Genomic DNA, 7,698 nt, shown 5'->3' with positions numbered 1-7,698 from the left:
CAAAGAAGGAAACATGATTCTGTTAATGATTTATTTCCATGCATAATGTGCCATGCTGAGCTAAACTGATCTTTTGATGATGCATGGGGCGCTCCTTTGTCTCAAAGAAAACTTCCACTGAACGGAGCTGGGGGGCACCAAAGTCTGCTCTCCAATCTCCTCTCCTCACTCCCCACTGTATTCCACGTCCTCCCTCTCTTCGTGTCCCCCCTTTTGTGCAGCCGTACCCGAATAAATTAGCAACCCAAGTCGGCGAGGGGAGGAGGAGAGAAAGGGGGGGGGGGCGGATGGGCCTTGTGGCGGAGGAGTCGGCTTTCAGTCGGTGAGGTGCACGCACGGTGCCCTGAAGCGGCTCTCTCGGCATACACACACACACACACACACACACACACCGTGTCTGAGTGACTGGATGCTGAGAGAGAAAGAGAGGAGAGAAACGTTTAAGATCGGCGAGAGACCGTTCAGAGCACTGCGGGGCCACAGGCGGCTCCTTTCTTCTGCAGACAGCAAAGAAACCGTAGAGCTTTCCCAGCTGATCCCAACGCGCTCACCTGACAAGGGGACAGACCCTTCGCCGGAGGAGTAACCCAACCTATAGCGGTCTACCGGATTAGAAAATCTGTGGAAGTGGCTCCTCTGTCATTTTTGTGGATATCATGTAAAATAAAATTAAAAAATAGAAGATAAACCCAGTCCAGCTGGCCAGCACGGCTTCATTCAAGATTTTGTCCTGGTGGATTTTCTGTCGTTGGGGGGTGGGGGGATTGGAAACCCGTTTGCATACTAATCAATTTTGGAGAGGATATCCAGACATCACATCCAGAGCTGCGGAGAGGGTCAGATGAATGTAAGTGACAGCTCCTTTATTCTCATCCTCTGTTCGTTCACTTCCACTGATGCAAAGGAAGAGAAATTAGCTCTCCTTGTTGGTGGAAGCTTCTGTTTCTGGATATAGATGTGCACTTTGCATGCATGAGCTGGTAGCTGGTCAGGCTACTGGGATGTGGGAAGACCATACTAGAGGGACTACAATAGTATTACAAGATCCATGGATCATGGTGATGCAGCAGAGTACCCTCATTTTGATCGTCATTCACAGCAAAGCCAGCTAAACAGCCAGGTTGGAAAAAGAGAAAAGAGTGGAGCCCCTTTTAAAATATGTGCCAAACATGAAAGGGAACTTATTCTTGTAGACCAGTATATACGCTTTTTATGTCTTATGGAACTATTTAATTGCAGTAAGTCAGTGGTTTCCTCCCCAGGGTTGCCAAAAGAGCTAATACACTTTGTTTTGGAGGGAGGACAGAAGCACTTAATGGGAAACAAGATGGTGTGCACAAAGTGGGCCAGCACACTTAAGACTATTTTTTAGGACAACCAACAGATGTGACAGTGCAGGGATTCAGGAAGACTGGGAGGCGTCGTCAATACTGGAGAGAATTTGAAGTAGCCTACTGCTGTGTGCGTTTGAGCAAGACACTTAGTCCAGCCACAGTAGGATCGGTTCGGCTGTGTAGGTTTCCTCTTTTCTGTATGATTATGAAAACAGAACCAAAAGATCGCAAAGGGAAAAGAAAGACCATACGTTAAACATACAAAAAGAGCATTTTAGGTAAATCCAGCAAATAGATTCTGACACAACTGTAATTTTTTTTGTAAAGTGTATTTATAGCAGCCAGTTCTGTCTGTATATGCTTACATGGTCAAAAGCTAAAAATGGGAACCCAGGGGCATATTTAAGTACCTAACCACAATAGTTATTCCAGTCATATCTGGTGTCCGCTGGCATCCACAGCTCCTGGTTTTCTGCTGTAAGGAGGGATACGGATCTTTGCATTATTACACTATCCACTTACATGGTCCTACATATACTGGCCACAGCCTCAGCCTCTGCTCTGTATACAACCAGTAAGAGTTTGGTTTCTGCAAGACGTTTTCTAACAGGAACCATATGGATATCTGTTGGTGTGGCTGCAACCGAGCAGAGCTTATGTTTGTACAAACAACTTATAATTACTCACGTCAGCAGCTCAGATGAACTCCCTTACAGGAGCAGGACTGTAGCAGACTCTGGATACCGTTCACATTTGTGGCAATTAAAACATATCTAGAGAGTTTAGTTTTTTTAGTTTTAATTCAGTTCAGTGTCATGTCCTTTTGTTGAGCTGATCAACAAAGTAAACCGCCTGCTGTTTACCTTGCACTTCATGTGGTTCCCTGCAGCTGAGTGGGTGAGCACGATACTCACAGTGTTAGGGGGTTGAGTCTCATCGGGGCTGTGTTCAAAATACATGCACTTCTTAGACAACAAGCTGCTAAAAGACTTAATATCACAATTGTGAGGGGGAGGGGACCGAATAGTACCCACTACCCTCCAACCCCCAACCCTGTCATTGCATATTGGATTATTCGGGGCGCATATTGGCAGCAACGTGGCATCAAACTTGGCTTGGTTTCTGAATCTTATTCTTCTACTTAAATCTTGAAGGCTTGCATCTGAATCATGTTGGCATGCAGAGAAATATTGTTTTTACATAGTTTTTCTTTATTTTTTTCAAGATGAAGTTTAATACCACCATCCACAGTCTTTGAGGATCTTTTAATGTTTATTCTAAAAGTATTACTTTAAGGAAGGTCCAAGATGAGGTTTTAAATCCCAAGCAATCTTGAGAGTTTACTTTAAACCCCGTAGATATACAGTGTAATCAAACTGCACATTCATTACCCTCATTGACACAGAAGTCCTGCTTGTTGTCCTCTTTGTGGCTCCCACACACATAAGAATAAAAATTTGTCTTTTTTTGTCAAGTTTAAGTCCAATAACCCCTTTAAAGCAATGTCTGAATTGTTAATGAAGAATACACTACACGTAAAAAAATTGCAGCGAAAACTGTTGAGAGTGAAGGCTTTGGTGTAGTATCTGCTTCAGCTCATGAGCTCGATTCATAGAGTGCTACCAATAGAGAAAGAGAGTGAGGGGAGAAAACAGACAAAGCATCTTCCCAACCAAATGTTGCAGCTCAAACTAAAATCTGTCTAATTGTATCCCAGAACTGTTTTTTCCTGGGTTTTGTTTCTTATGCATGGGAAATCAGCATCTGAGTACAAATATCGGAAAGTGACTCAGAGACTGCCTCTCTCTCTCTCTCCCTCACACACACACACACACACACACACACACACACACACACACACACACACATAACACACACTCATCCACTTGCCAAACCTTACACAAACCAAATCCTAACTCATCACACCTATAAATACTAAATAAGTACCTTAAAAATGAGGAGAGTCAAAATAACCACTTGCCCTCACAAGAATAGAAATACAACACACACTTACCACATTGTTGAATGGGTAGCAGATGACAGCCAACAAAAAGTAAAGTAACATATAAATAACATTGTTTTCCACTTCCCTGGCTCCACAAGTAGCTAGTGGAAATATTTACCCTCCATCTCTCACTCGCTGCATGCTGCTGACGCCTGGGGTTAGTGTTGGTGTTTTTATTTACCTCTCAGACCACCGTCGTAGACATAACATAAACCCAAGTCTCAATATTGATGGTATTTCATGTAATTTTAGTTTACAAGGCAGCTTGTGAACTATAACCAGTGTTAAGCTGCAGTATTGCGTGAGGGAGTAGCTCCAGTTTCCTGGAAAGTCACTTGTATTTACATCATCCATCCACAGGAAGACCAGGCAGTTATTATTAGCTTTAGTTGTAGAGTCAGAAAATAAGATTCCCATTGATAAGGAATCCCCTTTGCTGATTGCTCCACATTTCATTAACTTTACCCTCAGGGCCTCTCGGTTGCCATGGCAGCTACAATCACCAAGTCTACCATCTTGCTGTGATTATAATTGTGAAATTTAATTACAGCACTGTAAAATTTGTGTGTGTGTTCTTACATGCAGAGATAGTGGTACCCAAAATCTCAAACTGTTATCGATGCATTAGTGGAATTTCTTCAGTAAGTATCAAAAATCAAACAAAGATAAAAGCATCAGGATGTAATTTCATCATTTTATTTTGGCTGGCCACTCTTAAAAATGAACTCCCTGTCTCCAAGCGTTTCCCATCCTTGCTTGTTTCATTCCTTATTCTTGCTGCTACAAAGCTGAGAGATAAAGTTTGAATTATGAGGTTCATACTTTGCAATTTCTGTTTGTAGAAACATGTTCTGTTAAATTCTGGCGAAATTAATGAAACCCTGATTCACAATTCTATGTCATACAATCCTTTATCTGAAGCTTATTTTTTGACAGTGTACTATAGGGTTTTCCCTGGGGAAAACTTTCCTACTAACAGTACGAAGACCTTAGATATTATTGTATGATGGACTCACCCAATCAAAGGAAATGACTGGACTCTGTCAGAGGCAGAGTGATTGACTAGCTGGAGATTTGAGATGGTGCAATTCCATTTTTGTTTGTTCTGAGGCCCAGTTCTAAAGTCAGGTCATTATTCATGGTTTTAGTCCAGACAGTAGGGATTCTGTTAGTGTAATGATTAGATCGGCTGAATGGGAAAGGCTTCAGATGCAAGCCAAATACTAAAAATCCATATTTACAGTACAGCACAGTAGGTGCTGTCTACAAGGCTGTGGGGAGACTGCTTTTGGACTTGTTCCACCGCCCTTTACAAAAATGCCACATTCCAAACATCTCCACTTGCTATAGTGTAATCTTCAAATTTGACAACAAACGTTGTTCCAAACTGGCCAGAGTAGCCAGGCCATTCCTTTGGCTGGCCCATGATTAGGATCTGGGATAATGACTGCTGGAAGTGAGTTGTTACGTTCCTGTTGGAAGCTGCAGATGGAAGTCCTCTAAAGCCTGGTGGTGTTTCGAGTTTCCCCATCCTGTGCTTCTCTGCTGTGGGCTGGACGTGTGACACTGGCTCCCATTTGCCAAAGTGTGGCTAGATCATTGGAAGTCTGGGTTTCTCGTTGTTGGAGTAGATGGACGGAATAAGTGAGATTGTTTCGGTGCATGCATGCACACAAGCAAGTGTATGGCCTTAGGATATACCTGTGTAGCTGATGGAGATATCTCATTAGGGGTGCAGCCATCTCCGTCAGTGATTAATCTCTCAGTTACTTTGCTGACCAATAGATTAGCCAGTGAAAAATGCTCCTCGTAATTTCCCAAACCCTTCTTTTGTCTGACTAACAGACAAAATTTTTAACACGCAGTGTATCTTCACATTTGCACAGATAGAACCAGAAGGTGTTTGACATTTTCTTGCTTGAAAAAAGGTCTTAATTGTTGTTGAATAATTTTCTGTCTGTCCACTAATTGAGGAGTTGCTTCAGCGATGTATCCTAATCTGTTCTTTCAGATTCCAGCATACATTTGCTTGGATCTTTTGATTGATAAATTATTTTTTTCTTTGCATTGAGGGGATGACTGGCATGTGTGCAGTACATGCACGCATGTTTCTGAATGAAGTGATGCATTAATTTCATTAGTCATGTGAAAAGATAAATGATAGGAATGGCTCTGTGCGAAGATGAATGAAACGTGGTAACTTCTGCCCATTTGGGAGCTTGATGGATGAGAAGTGTCTAAGCTCTGAGGCAAGCATGCTGAGCAGGGAGAGAAAGAGAGAGAGAGAGCCTGTCTGTGCAGCGCCTCATGTGTTTTTAATGAAGTAAGTGAGATGATCTGAGCTCCTGGTAACTTCAAACACTTGCACTGAGCCGAGAGCTGCATGTAGGGCATCGCGGCTCAGGTAGTGCAACGTGTTATGCAAGTTAAGGGAGTAGGTGACTGGATGTGTGTGGGTGGTGTGAGACAAAAGATTGGGAGAAGAAAAGGTTGGCTTGAAAAGTTTTTGGTTTCTTGATAACTTTTGAAAGCAGAGACCTTTCGGAATATTAAAATGTTTTTTCTGTGCTGTTTGAGATTGATATTTCTGTCGGAGAATCAAAGCGCTATTGATCAGTCCACAGTAACTTTTTGAATTTGGAGCCTCAAACACATCTATCACATCTCTGTCTTTTTTATCATGATATCATTTTGCTCATTATTAACCGATTGATGTCTGTTTAACTCTGCAGAGCAAATTAAAACAAATACAGACAGACTTAATTCCCAGGCTTACCACAAGAAATATAATGGAGTAACATGATACAAAGGCATCTCTTGGAGAACAGCTGTCGGCGCGCCACTAACCCTAAAGTTGGTGGAGACTTTAATAACTAATAAGCCAAGTCACTGTCCTATATTCTGTGTAAGAGATGAGTAGTTACAGATTTTGATAGTTTCCCCGATCTGTCAGCCAAAGAAGAATCGAAGTCCCAGTCTCTCCCAGTGAAAGTAAGCCTGTAGCATATCTCGTAGGAAGCTATTGACCTCTTTTCATCTTAAAACAATTGCTCTGTTAGCTGGCAAACTCTTCAACAAAAAAATATCACTTTGATTAATATGTATGTGTTTTCTGAAACAGTAACATGACCTAATGTGACTGATTATTTCATTGAGTGGAATGCAGAAAGAGATTAAAGTGTGTGCTTTCCTGTGTGTGTTTAAGTTACAAGATGGATCTTTGGTTTCCTTTCTCCTGACCCTGTTTTGGCTATCAGCTGAGTGTTTTGTCTTTGAACTTTTCCTCTGTTTGTTCATTAATGAATGCTGTGATTCTTCTAATTTAACACTGTGTGCGTTAATGTGTTCATCACATTTTGAGGAAGTCAGTTCATATTGCCACATGTGGGGACTCACCTCTCATGTGGGAACAAAAAGCCACTCCCAACAAAGTTAAGCATTCATTTTAGAGTTTTAGGTTTAGAATTATGACTGGGTTATGGTTAGGTTAAAGGTTGGGGTTAGGCATGTAAGGTTAGGATAACCCTACAGCGAATTAATGTATGTCAATACACTGTCCTTACTAGTGTGTGTGGATATCGGCTCTACACAGCCATGCACAGAAACCAAAACAAACAAGCAATTTGGTAAACACTCCAATTGAATTTTTTAATTGCAGTATAATCAACTCTAGAGTGGTTAGTTATATTTGCATTGCATTTACATCCCATTAACATCAGAATGTTGTAATGTAATGTTTCCCAAGGGCCATCATGTACTCATGCACACTGTCTAATAATACTCTACGAATACTTATAACAAAATACCTAAATAACCAACTAACAAAATAACCATAACCATGTTTGTTTGTAGCACAATGTGCAGCCATATAAAGCCATTAAGTACTCCACATTCAAAACTGATTATTAGAATATTTCCTGATGCTTAACTACTTCCAGTACATTTATTGCTTTTCGCTGCAGAGGATTGAATTGGTGTTCTCCTTTCAGATAGAATTAAAAATGCTGACCATTAATAGAGAAACAGTTAGCTTGAGCCACTGTAAAAGTATTTATTTCAGTTTCACCAGTGAGGTAATGATGTTTGACAGAGAGTTATGGACTTGGTCCGGCTCGACAACTTGCCCTTGTGGGATATTAAACATACTCTGATGGGGAGGGGCGATGAGTGATGGTAGATAGCAGCTGCTGCTTCACCTTCAGGGACGTCTCACCATGCCTTTTTCTTTTTCTTTTAGTTTTGACTCTGCTGGCCTTGCAATCTATGTTTTGTTTTATTATTCTACTTTTACTGTACTTGTCCTCACATTCCTTTAATTCATCCCCACTCTCTCCATTTTTCTCTTAAAAACAAATGGTC

At 41.3% G+C, this 7,698-nt stretch overlaps 1 protein-coding gene across 1 annotated transcript in view; it reads left to right on the top strand.

Annotated features, from left to right (window-relative positions):
- Window positions 1–328: 328 nt before the first annotated feature.
- dchs1b (dachsous cadherin-related 1b) overlaps window positions 329–7,698 on the top strand; it is an 85,065-nt gene continuing 77,695 nt past the window's right edge. The window contains exon 1 of the mRNA XM_046039846.1: window positions 329–847. The gene's annotated coding sequence lies outside the window, so the exon portion shown is untranslated. The remainder of the gene's footprint in view (window positions 848–7,698) is intronic.

Source organism: Micropterus dolomieu, linkage group LG23 (assembly GCF_021292245.1).
Source record: "Micropterus dolomieu isolate WLL.071019.BEF.003 ecotype Adirondacks linkage group LG23, ASM2129224v1, whole genome shotgun sequence".
Taxonomy (NCBI): Eukaryota; Metazoa; Chordata; class Actinopteri; order Centrarchiformes; family Centrarchidae; genus Micropterus; species Micropterus dolomieu.
This window is presented reverse-complemented; position numbering and strand designations above follow the sequence as displayed.